At 48.6% G+C, this 18,236-nt stretch overlaps 2 protein-coding genes and 1 long non-coding RNA gene across 3 annotated transcripts in view; 1 reads left to right on the top strand and 2 right to left on the bottom strand.

Moving 5' to 3' along the window:
* OPHN1 (oligophrenin 1) overlaps window positions 1-18,236 on the top strand; it is an 88,691-nt gene that overhangs the window by 7,517 nt on the left and 62,938 nt on the right. The gene's annotated exons all lie outside the window — the stretch shown is intronic.
* Window positions 1-18,236, bottom strand: part of LOC113453015 (adrenodoxin-like) — a 216,979-nt gene that overhangs the window by 137,417 nt on the left and 61,326 nt on the right. The gene's annotated exons all lie outside the window — the stretch shown is intronic.
* On the bottom strand, window positions 9,422-10,968 carry LOC148124769 (uncharacterized). Its single transcript, XR_015745011.1, has 3 exons — window positions 10,524-10,968; window positions 10,144-10,160; window positions 9,422-10,060 (listed from the first exon to the last, which is right to left on the bottom strand). It is a non-coding gene; the product is annotated as an uncharacterized LOC148124769 (long non-coding RNA).

The following is an 18,236-nucleotide window of genomic DNA, read 5'->3' as shown; positions in this document are numbered from 1 at the left end:
CCCCCTCCCAGCCCCACCTGTTGTTTAGGTTTGCTTTGGCCTCCGCCTGGGATTATCGGTTGGTGTCACACTCTGAAAGGAGACTTGTTTTCTGTGGTGTGACTGGATAGGCACTAAGCCAGAGCTGGTGTGTCCTGGCTTGGATCACCAGACGTGCTAAGTTCTGACGAGGTGGAGTGTCACCTGCTGCTTGGGGTTTGTAAACTGTAAAGCAGGGGTGTCCAACCGTGGCAACTTTAAGACTTGTGGACTTCAACTCCCAGAATTCCTCAGCCAGCTTTGCTGGCTGAGGAATTCTGGGAGTTGAAGTCCACAAGTCTTAAAGTTGCCAAGGTTGGACACCCCTGCTGTCAAGTGTGAACCCAGCTCATAACTTGTTCAGTGACACATGTTTGAATCGGCATCTCCGAGTGTTCAGTCCCTGCAGCATCATCTGCTGTTGAGATGGGAGTTAAAAGGGGCTGCGGCCCTTTTCTCCCAGTAAAACTCCAGCAGCGGGAATGGTTCATAATAGGAAGTAGTGCTTCGTGCGTCGTTTTGACCATAAAAGCGACGTCCTCTTTGCTCTTCGTCGTCTCCTGGGTGGCTGTTTCTGTGAAGAGGCGCCCGATGCTCCTCCACAGGTACGAGGTCACTTCCTTCTGCTGACAGAGAGCCTCCCTCGCCCAGTTTTGTCCTTTTGCTAAAAAAGGAAGTGGAGGCGGCTTGGAGCAGAAGAAAGCCGCTGATGGATGCTGAGCCTTGCAAAGGTCCTTCGTGGGGAGGGGGGGCAAGGGCGGCCCCACCCATGAACGGCCCCCTCTGCCTCCCGAGATGGGCTTTGTTTCCAACAGGGCAGCTTCCCCAGGTGATCTGTTGGGTGGGTTGGGGGGGGTCTCTGCTTTTTCGCATCCTGCAAGCACACCTGATTTCCAGTGGAGGCCAATGACTGACTGGGATGATTTTCTCCTTGGGGCTAAGAAGATGTTTTACTTTTTCTTTGCAAACATCCGCTTCTCTCCCAAAGGAAAATAAAAGAAGCCAGGAAAACGAGGAAGGTGCTTTTCATTCCCCAGAGAAGAGAAGTATTCCTTGATTGTCCTCCATGGCAGAAGGAGCCTTTTGGCTCCTAAAGGGGAACTTGGCCGAAAGCCTCCTTTGCTTTGGGGCTGGGCTCCTTGGGTTGCACTCTTTAGAGTGCTTCCGCGTGGCCACCATCTTTGGCCTCTTGGCCTTGTTGCCGCGAGCTCCAGGCTGAGGTGGAAGGAAGCAGCTCCTCTCCCGATGCGTCTAGACCGGGGTCTCCAACCTTAGCAACTTTAAGGCTAGCGGACTTCAACTCCCAGAGTTCCTCAGCCAGCTTGGCTGGCTGAGGAACTCTGGGAGTTGAAGTCCGCTAGTCTTAAAGTTGCCAAGGTTGGAGACCCCTGGTCTAGACTGAGAAGCTTCTCTTTGTAAAGAAGGAAAGGAGACCCTGGCAGAAGCTTGGCCCTCTGTGAGCCGAGGCATCAGGTCTCAAGGACAGGGGGTTGAGCTGCAGGTGTTGGCGCAGCTTCTCGGACATCACTCTGACTCTCAGAACATCTGTCAGGGGTGCATCTCCTGACCATTTCGGCAGCTGGCAAAGCCCAACCAAGGCAAGGGGATAGGCTAGGTTTTTGCATAGAAGGTCATTGATTAGCCTCAAAGGGTGTGTGTGTGTTTGTGTGTCACATGTTGCATATATCCTATATAAGCTCTGATTCCTTGAACAACGGTTGTTTGAGGAAGAGCCACCCCATGTGTGTTTCTACTGATCCAGGATTAGCACCCTGCCAAGGTGCTTCCAGTGACATCCTCAGACATCACTGGTCCCTTTAACTTCTAGCTCTGCTGGGGCTGGGATAATTTGCAGGGGTCACCCCAGGCCCCCCCGTTCTGCCCCCCAGGCATTCCCATTGCTGGTAAAGGGGGCCTTGTCACCTTCTATCTCATGGCCCTTTTAGATTATGCGAGAGTGGCTGGGCCTCTCCAGTAGAAACACAGCACAAGGTATGAATCAAATTTGGTTTGCCTCTTTTCAGTCCCTGACACAAGAGTAAGATACAGTTAAGCAGGTTTGGGTGGGTGAAAAGCGAGGCTGTGTGGAACTGTGCTCTAAACCACACTTGACTGGATTTGCATGACATTTATGCCTGAAACCATGGTTTAGGACACTGAATCGTAGGGCGGGAAGGTACCTTGGAGATCTTCTAGTCCGAGGTCGCCAACCTTTTGGACCTCAGAGACCACCAAACTCATAATTTTAGATCCCAAGGACCACTAACCAGTTCTGTGGGCATGGCCTAATTTGTGGGTGTGGCTTGGTGGTCATGTGACTGGCTGGGCATGGCTTGTATATAAATATTATAAATATTTATATAAATATTGATTTTTTTTTATTAAAGAGCAACTTTTACCCAAAATCAGGCAAAGCAGGCAGGCAGATTGAGTTGCTCACAGAATCATTCAGTGATCTATCTATTTGCCATTGGCTAGCTCAGTCTGTCATATAAAATTTGCTTGCTATGAGTTTGCACTGAATACTAGAACCTTCAGTCCTAAGGGAGGTTTGGCTGTGCTTAAAAGCAGAGCTGAAGATCTAAAGACTAGCTAGAAAGCAAGAAATCCAACCATTTTCTGCTTCCTCGCTAATCTAAATCTCCCGGTGCAGCAGAACAGATGATGGTTGGAAAAATAGCAACTTAGCAGGCAAGTTTGCCGGATAAGGAGTGAGTGGGTGGAGAGGGTTCCCGTGGGCCATGTGGGCGGTGCAGCCTTGTGTTTCTGCACAGCCTGGATTAATTCCTTTGGGGGAAGGGCTCTGGGGGTGAGATTCTCCCACCGCTTGGCGACCCCTGTTCTAGTCTAACCCCTGCTCAAGGCAGGAGGCCTTATACCAACCACCCTGGTCAAATAGTTGTCCAGTCTATTTTTGAAAACCTCCGGTGATGAAGCACCCACTACCCTGCGAGGCAAACTGTTCCCTTGATCGTTCTCACCGTCAGAGAGCAATTCATCTCCTTACTTCTAGCTTAGACTTCTCTTTAAAGAGCTTTCACCTATTACTTCTTGTCTTTCCTGGTTGAAAACCTACACTGGATTTATACAATGTGCTAAACTGAAATCAAATCATCAAATCTTTTTTGGAATTTCTCTGGGCTCGCACCGTGTTGCAAAGGATGGGATTGTGATCAGACTGAAACAAAACAGGAATTGTCAAATGAACCCTTTTTGCGCCTCCTTTTTGCGTGCATTTGTGCTCAGCTGGTGCTCTTGAGAGGGTAATAGGTGCAGGTGGTGACATTCCAGCAAAATTAATCCGTAAAGTTTTGCAGCAACATCCGGCCAACAGCTGCCTGAAATCCAGTAGCTCTGGCCAAGAACAGAAAGGGCTTTTATAATTGTAATGGAGTTTGATTGGAACTGGATTAGCAAGTTGCAGCAGCAAATCACACTTCCTGGTTTAGTTATTGTGTAAACCCAGACAATTCGGCAAATCAAGTGTGAATAATGCATCTTTTTGTACACTCCCTGTACTGCACCGGATTACACTAAGATAGGTTGACAGTTTGTGTGTAGTGCAAGTTCAGCCTTTGTCTCAGTGTGGAATATGAAGAGACTTAGAGCACTGAACTTCCATGTGGTTTATTTGTTGGGGCAGAACAAAAGGACAGTCCATTTGGGTCTAGGGTTTGATGCTGCTTCAGTGCAGCTGGAAATGGGGTCTGAGCAAATGTAGGAGATCAACGGATTGTGTAGCTTTAGCTTGGCACGAGAATTCCGCCTCTTTTAGAGTATCCCTCTGCAAGAAATAATTAACTTAGAGATACCCAAGAATGGAACTGCCTTCGTTTTTTAATTATTTAAAGAATTTCCATGGCCGTTTAACCCCAACCACCATAACCGAAAGGTGCCCATTGCTCTCAGAGGCTGACGTAATCTTGGAAGTCATGTTTGACAATAACAGGTTATTCTTTCCCGTAAACATCTGAAGTCTAAAATAAATGTTGTGGCATTGGTGTAATTGCTGAGTGTATTTTCATCCGAGCCTCCTGTCTTCCGCTCCTGTGTTCAGGGGAATTTCTGAAGCTGCTCTGGGCTTTGGGGAAGACCACTGGATGGGAACCATGTTTTGGGGTAGGGACCCTGCCTTTCTTGGGGCTTTCTAGCCCCGAGGTGGTTTTCTTAGAGATCTCTGCTAGCTGGGAGGTGGCGGCCTGAAAATTGGTGTGTGTGTTTGTGTGTGTCCTTGGTACTCCTGAGCTTGGGTGGTTTTCTTGAGATATTTCATTACCCAAACTAAGTAGCATTATCGCAGCCCACCGTTTCAAGCCTGGTTCAGAGATATTCTCAAGTATGTATGTACATGCAGTCTTTCTCCCTCCCTCCCTCCCTCCCTCCCTCCCTCTCTCTCTCTCTCTCAGGCCTATGTATAACAGTGTGTATCTACATTTCTCCTTTTACAAAGCCTTTGTTCTCACAGGTCTCCTATTGCTGAATTCATATTTCAGACAGTTTTCATGTCTGATTTCAGTGGCTTCTAGTCAAGAAATCATGGAACTCATTAACAAGGAATTTTTAGCGCCGTTTTCAGATACTGGCGAGTTCTTGTAGGGAAGAGCCGGCGGCAAAAGGGGTTGAAATCACAAGGAAGACTTCCCATAGATTTGAGGCGTTCTTTCAGGGTACCTGCACAATTTTTTGTGAGGGGATCTCCAGCCTACAAATCCCAATATCCTCTGTGAGCTAAGGTTAGTGGGACGTTGTCCAGCACAGGTGGAGGGTACCTGGTTGGGAAAGGCAGCATTGGACTAAGCCTTCTTCTCACCTGAGTAAGTGGCCCCAGGCTCTCCTCTTTGCCACGTTTGTTCCTCCCAGTTATTCTTGTGCAGCACCCACTGGAAGAAGAGCCCCTGCCCCATCCTCGCTGCCCCCTCAGCAGTTGGGCTTGGGGAGGTAAGTGGCTTAGAAAGTCATTGGGCACCTTCTTCCTTTAAGGCTGTTGGGTTGTGCTTCCCTCCCCCCAAGAGCTACCTCCCAGGTTGTTGCAAATTGAAAACAGATGCTGTGATCTAAGCAACAGCAGGAAGATTTCTCACCTCGAAAGAAATATTGCAAGAGCTGCAATATTTTGTGCGCCCTTCATTTGGACATTTATCCCATAATGCCTTCGGAGTCTCCTCAACTCTGTTGGCAGAAGGAGGCCATCAGTCAGGTGTTCCTTCACAATAATTGCACACATGATAACTCCCTAGCTGAATGCGTCAGGGTTGAATCACTTTTTGGTCACCAGTCTGCAAGCAGTTGTTATTTCTTAACTGCAGAAGAGATGGAGATCTTTATGGATCCTACTGGATCCCAACAAGTGCCGGGGAGATTCCAGTGAAAGAGTGGGCAGTTATGCTACAAGTCCTGTCAATCCGTGGAACAAGAAGGTGACAAGTGGTGGTTGCGGTGCTGTCGTGTGACTTCTGCTGTGAATCCTGGGGCGCCCATCCGGGCTGAATGAGGAGTTGCAGAAGAGACAAAATCTAGAGCAGCGGTAGCGAAAGACATGGAATAAGTATAACCAAAGTTCAGATGGATGTGATAGAAAGACCATATTGAAACTGCCTTGGAACTAAGTAAAAAAGTTTAAATCTGAAGTACAGATTCCGCATTAATAGAAGAGAGCACCTGTGAGATATTTGAACTGTGGGGTCCTTGGTGCGCTCTCAGCTTGGTTACTTGCTTGCAGACGTTTCATTACCCAAGTAGGTAACCTCATCAGTGTGAACGAGTGTGGGCTTCGCTCAGTATTGATTAAATCCCCATTCCCAGAGTGGGGGGTGGGGGGGCGGTTTCCTTGGCAGTGCCTTGATTAGAGCGTTCTTTTCTGCAGCAGAATTCATCCTAGTTGGGGAGTCTCCAAGCAGAAGCCCCACCGGATCAACACTGGCAGAGCAAGCGAGCTCACAGGGCGCCAAGGACTCCACAGAAGGCACATCTTTCTTCTGGAGGGCTGGCGGGTGTCTCCCTCGACTCACCCACTGGGACTTCCTCTCTAGGCGTTAATGAGCGCCGACAGACTGGCCAGGCGCTGCCTCCTGCTGGAAGGGGCAGTGCTCGAGCGCGTTGGAAGGCAGGGCAACCTTTTCAGTCTCCAGCTGTTTGGGTCCCAGTGAATATTGAAGACCCCAGCCGCTTCTGACTGCACGAGGCCCTGACAGCAGGAGAGCTCGGGTCCGAGGCAGCCACGGAGAAGAGGCAAGGCCTGCAGGCAGGCAGTGGCCAGAAGGTGTTCACCTTTCCAGCTGGGCACGACCTGCTTTCGAAAAGGCTTGACGCGTCTCCTTGTGGTCCTCAGCACAAGCATTCTTCTGCCATAGGTGCCTTCAAACATTTCGTGTGTGCGTGTACATGCATGTACATTTACTGTTAAGGCTTTTTTTTTTTTTAACTGAATGTTGGCATTGGAGTGATGTGTTTACATTTATGAAATTTATTGGCTGCCCATTTCGTATCCAGCGACTCTGGGCATATGTGATGCTGACACCCCCCCCCTTTGAAATCGGTGATATCTGTGGGGAGAGACTTCCGAGGGTCTCAGGGTGAGGTTTAGACTGGCTGTGGGAGGTTGGCCCTAGAGGTCTAAAGGGGATTTAGGGCCCCTGCAGTCTTGGCTTTCTGGAGGTGACCTTTGGGATCTATAGGGGGACAAATGCCAACTGTTCTGGCATGGGGCATCCCTTGAAGGCTGGCCTTGTGAGCCGAGCTGGATGATCTTCAGGAAAAGGGAGAGACCCAGTTTCTCCTCCCTTCCAGCTGCGGGTGCCGTTCCAAAAAGGTACAAGCTGCCGTCGGGTCAGCCAGTTTGGCTCATGCTCAGCGGACTTCTGCCTCTCCTCCTCCCCCACTCCCAACCGCTTCCTTGGATGGCTCATAGATCACGAGGGGGAATTTGGTGAGCCCTTCGGCTTCCTGCCAAGGTTGGAAAGGCTGAAATGAGCCGTTCTCCACAGTCTGACAAGGAAACAGGCATTTGCTGTTTGGGTTTTTATTAGCTTGTTAAACTTACATTCATCTGCAGTCTGAGGAGTCTTAGAAGTGAAGGACGATGCTCCCCTGTCACCTCTTTTCAATTTTTTTTCATTGATCCTCGTTCTTAGGGCCAGGATATATTTTGGATAATTCGTTTGAGAGTGATAATGCCTTCTTCAAACGGATGTCTTCTGTTTGTGTGGGGTCCTTATGCCTTATGACTCGGCTGTGCCCTTCCTGCAGTCTTCTAAAAGGGGGCTGTAAGGAGGCAAAAGCCCCCTCCCCATCTCTTCAGCGTAGGAGACCCCCAATCAAAAGATACCTTTGATTTATCAAGTTTTGACAATGCTGTAGGAATTGTCCCAGATAAACCCCTGGCCCCTTTTCTCCCTGTAAGTGAGCAGGGGTGGCTGCTTCGCTTGTCTGAATGGTCAGTGGACAGACATCTGGAGGCCGATCTGGTAGATCCTGGAGAATCTGCCTACCGAGAATCTTCCTCTGGTTGATGGTAGAAGAGATAATCAAACTCTCATTTTCAGCCATGACAACAGAGAGGCGCAGGTTGGATTCTCACAAAATGCTGTCCAGACTCCAATGAGAAGGAATGGCTTGTTGGGCAATGCATTGTGGGAATCTGGGGATGGTTTTCACTTGTGGTAGGAATCAAGCCATCGCATCCTCACACCATTGCAAACCTTTTTGAGAGAATCCAGATGTGCGGAGGTTGTAGGAGGCGAGCCGTTGCTGCTGAACCTTTGCAAAGGGGTGCCCTGCGAGAGGGCGCAGCTACTCTGGGGGTGCACACGAAGCTCCTGCCCGCTACAGTCCCGTCCACCTGGAGGTGAAGAGCAGGAGCTTAGCTGGGTGGCCCTTTTGGGAAGGAAGGAGGAGAGCTCTCTGGGCACGTGGCTCCCACGCGCCTCCCTCCCGGCTAGGTGGCCTTTCTTGGCACCCCTCGCTGGGCCTCAGCAGCCTCCCACAACCCCTGCCTGTCCTTGCCTGAAGGAAGCAAAGCAAGCCAAGAGGACCCCTGGCAGCCCCCCAGCAGTTGGTTTTGAAGAGAGAAGGATCTTTTGAGGAAGCTCCTCTCCCCCACCCGTCTTCTCCCCCTCCCTCCCCAATAGGTGGCAAGCCTGCTGTGCTGCCCCTGCAGCAAATGCACATTTTTTTTTGCAGAGGAGAAAAGTCAGAGTTAGCCTTCCTTTGCACGAGGCCCCCAGCGAGGAATCCCCAGGCCTTAAAAACATGTTTTCTAGGACATGATCTGAACTTCCATCCTCGATGCTTAGTCTTTTGAAATGCTGCTCGATGAATTTAAATGCTTAGGGGTGACCGGAAAGCATCAGTAGGGTTGGATTGTGCCCGGACTTCCAAAAGGTGGTTGAGCGTTCCCGTTCCCTTTCCTTCCGCATTTCTAGAACGGCTTCTGAGACAACCACGTGGTCCTGTGTTTTGACACCGGCATTTTAATTTTCCTGTCCAATCGAATATTTCTTGGAGAAGCTCCTCCTTCCCTCCCCTAAGGGGTAAGTGACAGGGTGATCCAGGGTGACTGGTCCTCTCCCTTGTGACCAGGCAAAGCTTGCCTTATCCTGAGGCTTTTGGGGGCTTGGGAACAACAGTACACAGCTGTGGAAGGCCGGCTGTGCCCTTTGGGTCCTGAGGAAGGCTTGGGGGATGAGAGTTTTGGCTCTCTGCTTCTTGTGGCCTGGTTGGTTTTCAACCGGTTGCCTTGAGATGCCCTTTTCGTCTGGGCTTGCTTGGCGCTGGCATCCGGGCACATGAATTGAGAGGAACAAGGGGCAAAGGATGGAGCACCTGCCGCTTTCAGGAAAGCCTGCCTCAAATTTTCCAGTGGGTCTCTCCAAAAGCCTCAGAGTCCTTGGAGGCCTCCCGCATCAAAGAGGTTGACCTAAGTTGTCAAAAGGCTGAAGGCCAACTCGAGGTCATAGCAAACTATGGCGGGGTTGTTGTTGTTTTTGAATAATTCTTGATGTGAAATGCTAAGATCTTTGGTAGAGAAAACTCTTCTTATCTTCTCTCTCCTCAATAACTGCTATTTAAATTTAAAAGTCAACTTTGTCATCTTCTGAAGCTATTGAACTGCGTGCCTTCCTGTGTCTCAATGCGTTTCCTTCCCTGCTCTTCTAGTTCTGAAAATAGTTATCCTGTTTTATGCCTTCAATAAGCTTCTGATAGTTGCCCGGACTGGCCCCTGCAGTTTTTCTAGCAAAGGTTTTTGGAAGAGGTTTTCCATTGCCTTCTTCTCAGGTCTGAGAGACAGTGGCTGGCCCAGTGAAGCCACCCAGTTGTCTTCATGCCTAAGGAGATTTATACAGTCCCCTGTTTTCTAGCCTGCCGCCTTAATCCCAATACCCAATGGCCTTAGTTACATCTAGGAGGTTGGAAGTGGAACTGCATACGGCGCATTTAGCAGAATAAAGTGTTAATAAACAGGTTAATGAAAAGTTTATAAAACTGGAAAGCATCTATGCTTCAGCCTCCTGTCACAGTACAGGCAGTCTTCACAATGACCGGTCATTCAGTCATTGATTGAATTTATTAGGGGGTTCATATTTTAGACTCTCAGAACAAAAGCATGCATTTATAAAGCTATTAGAGATGAAACAGGAAGATGGGTTTTTAAGAAGAGTAAAGCAACCACCCTGGAGTTAACTTTCAAGTTCTCCCAGAGTCAACCTCTACGCTAGGGTGTTGGGTCATAGATGCTTCCATGATTTCCACGGTGTTAATCTTCAAAGGCAGCTCCACTCCCTCCACTTGGTGTCATTTTCAGTGCTGTTGACCCAGAAATCTTCATGCAGGAGAGAAGCCCTTTCTGAAGGCAGGTTGGGTAGGTGGGGAGTTGCTCCTGGTGTCAGGGCTGCAATTCTCAGCGTGCCAGGTGGGGTTTTGGAAAGAGGGAGGGAAACGGGGGCATTTCTGCAGGTGTTGCTCTGGCCTTGCCTTTTGGCTGCCTTGAGGAGAAAGAGCAAGATTTTCGGCCACAAGGCTACAGTTCGTAACTCCAGGATGGTTGCTTTACTCTTCTTAAAAAACCCACCTTCCTGTTTCATCTCTAATAGCTTTATAAATGCATGGTTTTGTTCTGAGAGAAAAAACTACTCTCTTTTGAAAGTCTACACGTTTAAAAGAACAGATACAAGAGCATTATTTTTTTTTTAAAAAAAAAAACTATTTATTTGTATACTGCCTTTGTTGTTTTTACAATTCCTCAAGGCAGCAAACATAATCCACACGTGTTTACAGACATTCCAAAGGCTGTGGATGGATGCATTGCATACCGCCAGAAGACGCCAGTCAATGCCAAACCATCGAGCTGAGACGTCTTGGCAGACTGCGAGACCCCCAGATTTGCCCCTGTCAAAACTCACTCCGGACAACTCCCCCCCACGGCAAAGCCAAAGTCATCCTGACGTCAGGCCCATGAGCTGCTCCTCTGCTTTAATGCCAGCGCTGGGACTCCCCTCTGAAAGACTCACCGTTTCCCCGAGAGCTCACACCCTCCCGTCGGAGGGCCTCTGGGCTCAGAAGAGTGCCAGCCCAACCCAAACCCAGCTGCAGTTTTAGTACTGAAGTGTGTCTGCCCTGGATTAGGGAGTGCCCAGTACTGCTGCACTTGGGTGAATTTCAGAAAAATAGCTTGTCTACCTGACGTTTTCCCCAAGAATTCAATGGCACGACACCGTTGGTCTCCTCTAGTTGCAGGACCAGTTTAACAGGTCTTTGTGGTGTTATCGCTCTGGGCACATGTCCCAGAAGTGGCTCTGCCAACCCTGGGCGAGTGTGCACCTTCCATGCTGGCAAGATGCTGCGGAAGGATGAAGGCTCCTCCGTCTGCCTGTCCTTGATTCCAGCCAAAGCACAGGCAGGCTCAACTTGGGCTGGTCAAGCTGAGGCTGAAGGAGACGGGCAGTGGAGCTCCACCATCTCCTTTTATTATTCAAATTGATTCACTCCCTTATCCAAGTTTTAGTACGCAGCTTGATAGTACAGTTCCCAGCCTGGGAGTCCAAAGCCACCTCTGCTTCTGCTATCCTGTAACATTTTCGCTTTTATCCGTGGTTTTTTATCTAACCATACAAATTTTATTGGTATTTTATTTAACTTTTCAAAGAACTTTTAATCGAATCTTATGGGGATTTTTGGAAATAGATAATAGAATAGCCACAATTAAAATGAACATCTTGTCCAAATTGCTATTTGGACAAGATGTTCATTTTAATTGTGGCTATTGTTCCCAATAAGGATATTTGTAATTTCCCCCATAGTTCTAAATCTTTATTTGTTGCAACAATTTTTTATAGTTATCTTGTTTTATTGAAGAACATCTTGCTGTTAACCATATTCCCAAATATTTAATCTTCTAATTTGTAATCCAGTTTCCTTTTCTAATTCTTTTTTCTGATTCTCCGTTAGATTTTTAACTAATATTTTGGTCTTGTCTTTATTAATTTTAAATCCCGCCACTTCCCCAAATTCTTCTGTCTCTTGGAGTAGAATACTTCCTGTTTCTATAGGTTGTTCTATAAAGAATACCGTGTTTCTCACAAAATAAGGCCGGGCTTTATTTTATTTTTTTACCCCCGCCCCCAAAAAACGGCTAGGACGTCTTTTCGGGTGTGAATTACTTTCTCTCCCCCACCGCGCACCAGCGCTATCTCCAACAACAGCATCTGAGTCGCTCCCGCTTTTCCCCCGTCCACGTAACAACAGGAAAAAAAAACATTTTGAGGTACCTGGGAGCGCCACGTGCTGCGTTTTGGTTTAATCCCGAGTGGCTGGGTGGGCGTGAGAAGAGCCGAGCGAGCGTCTCTGCTGCTGCTACCCTTGGTGCTCCAGCCTCGGGCTCTGCAAGTTTGTAAAAGTCCCGGTGCGCAGCCCGTTCCTGCAACGGCGGGAACCGTGGAAGCATTTCAGCCGCTTCTCGGGTGGGGGAGCCGCCGCCTTAACTTCCACGGTTCCCGCCACTGCTGCCGCTGTTGGTGGAGATGGCGCTGGCGAGAGAGGGACAGCTGCAGCTCGGCCTGGGCGCTTGGAATGCAGGAACAGGCTGCACACCGGGACTTTCAACCTATTCAACATTTCTCTCTTTTCGTCCACTATTGGGGGTAGACCCTTCTCTTTTAAATATTGCAATATATTCTCATTAGGTATTTCTTCTTGTTTATAAAGCTTTTCAAAGTAATTTTGCGTAATTCTTTTTTTTTCCTCCCAATTTTTAATAGAGGGTTTAGAAAGTTGCATTTGGGGCCCATTTTCTTTGGCAAGCACATAACTCTTTTTTAATATCCTTACTATAAGAACAAGGCTTGTGATTGTGGTTTCTTGCTCTTGTTTTGTGACAGTCTTGTAAAACTGTTTGTCTTTGGCTCTTGCTTTCTGAGCAGAATTGTCCAGCTGGTTTGTTACAAATACACCCTTCGGGGTTCACCACCAGTCTGAAGGGGGGCAGCTTTCCTCCTTGGGCAGGACCCCCTGGCAAGAGGAAAGAGGGGGCACTAGAGGAGGAGGCTGAGGGGAGGCTCAGCATTGGCTCTGCCTCAGATATGCCTTTTCTCAACCCTTTCCTCCCCGTGGCAGTGACTTGGAGAAAGGGAGCTGCGGGATGTCACGGTGGGGTCCAAATTAGGGGCAGTGTAGTAGGTGATGCGTCTCTGCTTCCTTGATGGTGGTGGAGGCAGAGGCTTGGTGGGTTCTGGGTGAGGGTCTTTCTCATGCATTTGGGCTTTTGCATGCCAGCTCCTCACTGTGGCCCACATCTACAGCCCAGCTCCATTGGGTTCTCTTCCTGCTGGGACAAACGGAGTCTCTTACATCCTGCAAACATCAGGTGAGACAAAACAACACCTCTCTTTTCAGGAGAAACGTTTGGCAGCCATTTTGATTGTCTGTCTGTCTTTCTGTCCTGGCTTGTTTCAGGACCATTATACGTCCCTTGCAGCTTGCTTTGAGTTTCTTTGAGCCCCTGGTATATTTTCTGGGTTTTCTCAAATGGAAATAGTTGCTGTTCTCTTCTTCATTCCATGCCTTTCATATTTGCCATTTTGTTTCCTGGTCATTGTGTTTATTTAATTTTATCAAGACTCATAAAGGTAATCTGCTCTCGGCTATTCAGTACATTTGTATGGTGAGTAAACAAACTCTAATCTTTGTTGATGAAGACAAAAATAAGTTACATTTTGATCAGCGGTTTAATCTCGGAACCTGCTAGTTGCACCCCAAGCTGAACTGGCAGCTGAAAGAAAAATCAGTCTGGACTCAGACTGCATCTGCTTAAAAAAATATTGCTTAACCAAGTAAGGAGAAGTTAGCAAGAAAAAGCTATCGGTCGCTGCCGCCTTCGCAGCTGTCAGTACTGATTTCAAATGAATTAAGAAGCCTCTTTGATGTTGTGGTTAAAGCCCCAGATCAGAAATTGGGAGGCTGTGAGAGCCGCCTGAGGCACAAAGCTAACCTTGGCTAGTAGTCACTTTCTCTTCGTCCCAGGAAGGAGGCAACCACTTGTGGAAAACCCTGGCAAGGAAACGGCAGCCGCTGAGAAGCGGAGAAGGAAGGGAATAAAAAAGACGGCATGGTGTCTGCTCAGCTCTTCGAACGGCTCTTCCTCTTGGCCTCTTGCTAGCCCTGGCTTGTGTCTTGGTTTTCTGGCCTGTGGAAAGGGCAGTTGTGGACCAGACCGGCTCTGGGCTTTAGATAATACGAGGGAGCAGGGGCCTCGGCCTATTATCCAGCCCTAGTCAGGCCGAGCTGCTGGATGCCTCTTGTTGGGAGAGGACGGGAATCTGGAGGAAGGAAGCATTTCCACAATGCGCACTAACACAACTTTTTAAAATGCAGCCTTAAAAGTGGGTGGGGATACCAAGTACAGTTGGGTGGCAATATATATATGTTCCCTTTGGTACAGGGAAACGTTTGGGCAAGTTGGCAGCGGGCCTGCTTGTATGTGAAGTGCCAGTAGGATTGTATGCGTCAGTCTATTTAGCTTGGAACTGTTCCTGCTGAGCAGATTATGCTACAGGCTTTATTTAATCTCTGTACTTGTTTGATAAACTCTTCCTCCTATCCTGCTTTTGAATTCTTCAGCTGATTACTTACACTGACTATGGGAAACTGTAAGAAAACGAGCGGCGGCTCTGAGAGGCTGAAACTGGAGTTTGCTTTTGTCCCCATGTTGTCCAATCTCTTCACAAATGTGGGTGCCGATCGGCCTGCTCTGTGACCGTCCTGCACAGAGGTGGATTTGAAGCTGTACAGATGCGGATAGATAACTCAATAAGACATCCATAACAATTGGTTCATCAGGTATCCTCATAACTCACGTTTGTGATGAAGTTCTTCTTTAATGACCGGTCCTTTGCATATATCTGCCTTGTAGTAAAAGAGGGTTATCTCCTAACCCATCGCATAGTGATAGAAAGAAGCTGCCATGAGTTAGAGAGTTCAGACAAAGAATGAGGAAAACCTCCCCCAACCCATTGAGGGTCAAACTAGTGACCAATCAGGATTACAGATGTGGTCACGTGACATGGACTACATTTCCCAGGATACCTTTAACTTCATTTACCAAGATGCATTCCCTTAAGGGATCAGCTCATAATTCCTAAGTAACTATCTAATTCCCATAGACTGGCTGGGACAGCACAGATCCCTTTTTCTAAAACTCAAATGGAAGGAGGCCTTTTTAGTTGTTTCCCCAGAGTCTGATTTCCTCTGTGCTGCGGGGGAAGTGGCAACTTCTCTGCTTTTGAAGTGGCCATACTGAGGCTGGAGCTCAAATACTTTGGCCACCAAGTGAGAAGAGAGCACGCCTTGGAAAGGTCCCGATGATGGGAAACATAGGAGGCAAAAGGAGGACAGAGGACGAGATATACTAGAGGGCCATTGGCGCAATGAACATGACTTTGGGCATACTCTGGGAAAGGCAGGGAGGACAGGGGGGCCTGCCGTGCTGTGGACTGTGGGATTGCGGAGAATCGGACAGGACCAGCAACAAAGAAGTTTGCTTCCCATTTGTAGCTTCATGAGCCGCCATGGCGCAGTAATTAGAATGCAGTACTGCAGGCGGACTCTGCCCACTGCCAGCAGTTTGGCTGTTCGAATCTCACTGGCTCCAGCTTGACTGAGCCTTCCATCCTTCCGAGGTGGATCAAATGAGGACCCAGATGGTTGTGGGCCAGAGGCTGACTCTGCAAACTGCTCAGAGAGGGCTGTAAAAGCCCCGTGAAGCGGTATGTTAGTCTAAGTGCTATTGCTAAATGCTATTGATGCTGGGGAACCAGGTGCCTTTTTGCATGGTGAGCACTGGGACCAGGGGTGGGATTCTACTGGTTCGGACCAGTTCTATAGAACCGGTTGTTACGGTTCTGCAAAGTTCGGAGAACTGGCAAATTGCATCACTGTCCTGAGAGCAGAGCTGAAACCTTCCTTAGGACTGAAGCTCCTATTTTTCAGTGCAGACTCAGGCAGCAGATTGCAGAAAGGTAGATCTCTGAGGGACTCTGTGATTCTGCAAGCAACTCAATCTGCCTGCCTACTTTGCCTCATTTTGGGTAAAAGTTGCTTTTTTAAATAAAAAAAATCAATATCTACATAAATATTTACAATATCTACATACAAGCCATGCCCAGCCAGTCACATGACCACCAAACCACACCCACAAATTAGAGCATGCCCACAGAACTGGTTGTTAAGAAATTTGAATCCCACCCCTGATTGGGACCATCACTGCATCTGGCAGCTCCGTGGAATGCTTGGTGTGATGTCCCCCTGCCCGTCTCAGTTGAAAGACCCCCTTCCCGGTTGCCTTTCCTCATTCCCTGGAAAGCCCCTTGAAGACGGTCGGTGCTCCACTTCTCTCCTTCCAGTTGTACAGGGCCAAGGAGGAGGAGCAGGGGCCCCCTCTCTCGTGGGAGCTTCCCATAACCCTTTTCCATGCAGAAGGGAAGCCAATTACTTACCTCCCCATTTTAACTCTAATTCACACTCTGCATTTCTTTCCCCCTGTTAGTCTGAAGCACAAAACTGCTGTTTCCTCCTGTTAAAACAACTGCCCAGAGTTGGGGAGGGTTTTCTTTTTTTTTTTTTTTTACCAGCTTGAACAATTCCACACACACACACACACCCTTTTAAATTTTGGCATATTCAATTTGTTTGAAAAGTGACCTAAACCAAGTCCTGCTTTGCCTCCTGAATATTGTGGTGCAATCTCATTTGCTCCGCCTTGAATCTGTTTTCCATTAAATAAGCTCGGGCCTGAAGAGGCATTGCAAGAATCCGAATGCCTGCCCTCCATCCCACTGCTTGGATGAATTTCTCCACTTGCCCTTTTCCCCCAAGTAACGGCTGAACCCTCGTCTTGGCCACGCTCAGCGTGGGGCTTTTACTAAGTTCCTTGATCCAAGAAAACATTTAGCACAGGACAAAGTGGCAGCCGGAGATGACTCCGTTTGTGCTGGATTTAAGTTTCGTTTTGCTTTGTGGTCATTGGAATTGTGCACCGTTGCTCTCCAATCTGGGGGCTCCCTCTCTCTCTCCATCCGTCCATCCATCTGTCTAGATCAAAAAATGCCGTGCTGTTAGGATTATGAGCTCAAGGCTTCCTAAGCCAATTTGGATACCAATTAGGATGCTATCCAGGCAGTTCCAGCTCTGAGTTGTGCCCAACGCTATTGTCTTCTCCACAATGAGGAGTCATTGCTTTTCCTTCCCAGCCTTTGGAGTGAAGGGCAGGGATCCAGTAGTAGATCTTTTGGCTTTTCACAGACTGGATGCGGCCTGATTAACTCAGAATTGATTTGCTAGGTTGCACACAGAGCATCCTCCCCTCCGGTTCCCTCCTCCTGCTCTTCCACAACAGAGTTTCACAGTAGGATGGATTGAGTGGCTGAGATTGGCCCAAAGTCACTCCAAGGGTTTCCATACCTGTGAAGGGACCAGAACTTGGCTTTCCTTCGTCCTAGTTCAGCATCTTAACTACAGTGTCCCAGTTCTGCTCATTTCTGCTCCACGCAAGTTGCCCTGGAGTGGTGAGTCTGAAGTTGATGGGTGTATGATCACCCCATCCTGACATTGTCTTGCCACAATTCCTGTCTGATTTGTCCCCCCATCTGCCTCCTTTCCCACTTGTCTTTTGCAAGGGCAAGAGTGGTTTTTTTTCCAGCTGGCCTCTTGTAGCTGGAACTGTGGTGGTTTGCTGGAGGCAGATTGGAGAGAGACTGATAATCTAGCAGAAAGTCAGTGTCCTCTTCACCCCATTGGCCTCTCGCTGCAAATCTTCTGCCTTAGGACAGTCCTGAAAACTTGATAATTTGGATCGCTTGAATTTAATTTTTATATCTTAAGTGCTAGGATTGTCTTGATTTCGTTGGGTGGTGATTTCTTAAGTCACCTTACCTAGAACAGTGGTCAATCCTGGGTGGCCGGAAGTTTTCGAGGGAGAATTGAGCCCCATCCAGTTCTCCTCTTGAGAGGTTGCCTACCGCAAAAGGCGCCTGGCAGAATCACCCGCTGAGCTAGTGGCAAGACGGGGATTCGGTCCGAGGAAGAGTTGTCGAGCTCCCCGGGTTGAGCTTCGCTAGACAGGGCTTCAAGATTAAACCCCGGAGGACAAATACTGGGGAGCCCAGAAGGAAGAGCTTCCTGCTGGGTTGCGCTGCCATCGGTGGGGATCATGTTGAGATCTGAGAATCTGTTCCCTAGTGGGATATCTCGGGTCTCCCTCCTGGGTGCTTGGCCAGCACCGGCACGGTATTCTTGGGGCATTCGGAAGAGCCACTTCCTTCTCCTGCCAAGGCTCTTCAGTGCCTTCAGCCACCGCAGCTGAAGTTTTAATTTCTCGTCCATGCATTTCACTGGAAGTTCTGGCAAAGGGCGGAAAGCTTTGCCCACCTGGTGAGTCTTCCCCCTGTGGTTGCACTCCCGGCACACACGAATGGCCCCAAAGGAGCCACAGAGGCCTGTTGGCTCTGGCTTTGCAGAAAATGGAGGATTCTGAGTTTCTTTGGATGGCCCTCAAGAGCTAGTAGCAGCTGAGCGCTTCCTCCTGTCAGAGTTGGAAAACAGATCTTTGTGGGCAGAAAACGCTGAAAGAGGCTTTTTTGTAGGGTGCGGGGCTTCTCTGAGTCGCATGGCTCAGCTCAAGCGCTCTTCCTTCCCTTTTTTGTGGGGGCGGGGGAGAATGGCGTTTTTAAAAT

The sequence above is a fragment of the Pseudonaja textilis genome, chromosome 12 (genome assembly GCF_049901715.1).
Source record: "Pseudonaja textilis isolate UNSWEBS1 chromosome 12, rPseTex1.2, whole genome shotgun sequence".
Classification (NCBI taxonomy): Eukaryota; Metazoa; Chordata; class Lepidosauria; order Squamata; family Elapidae; genus Pseudonaja; species Pseudonaja textilis.
This window is presented reverse-complemented; position numbering and strand designations above follow the sequence as displayed.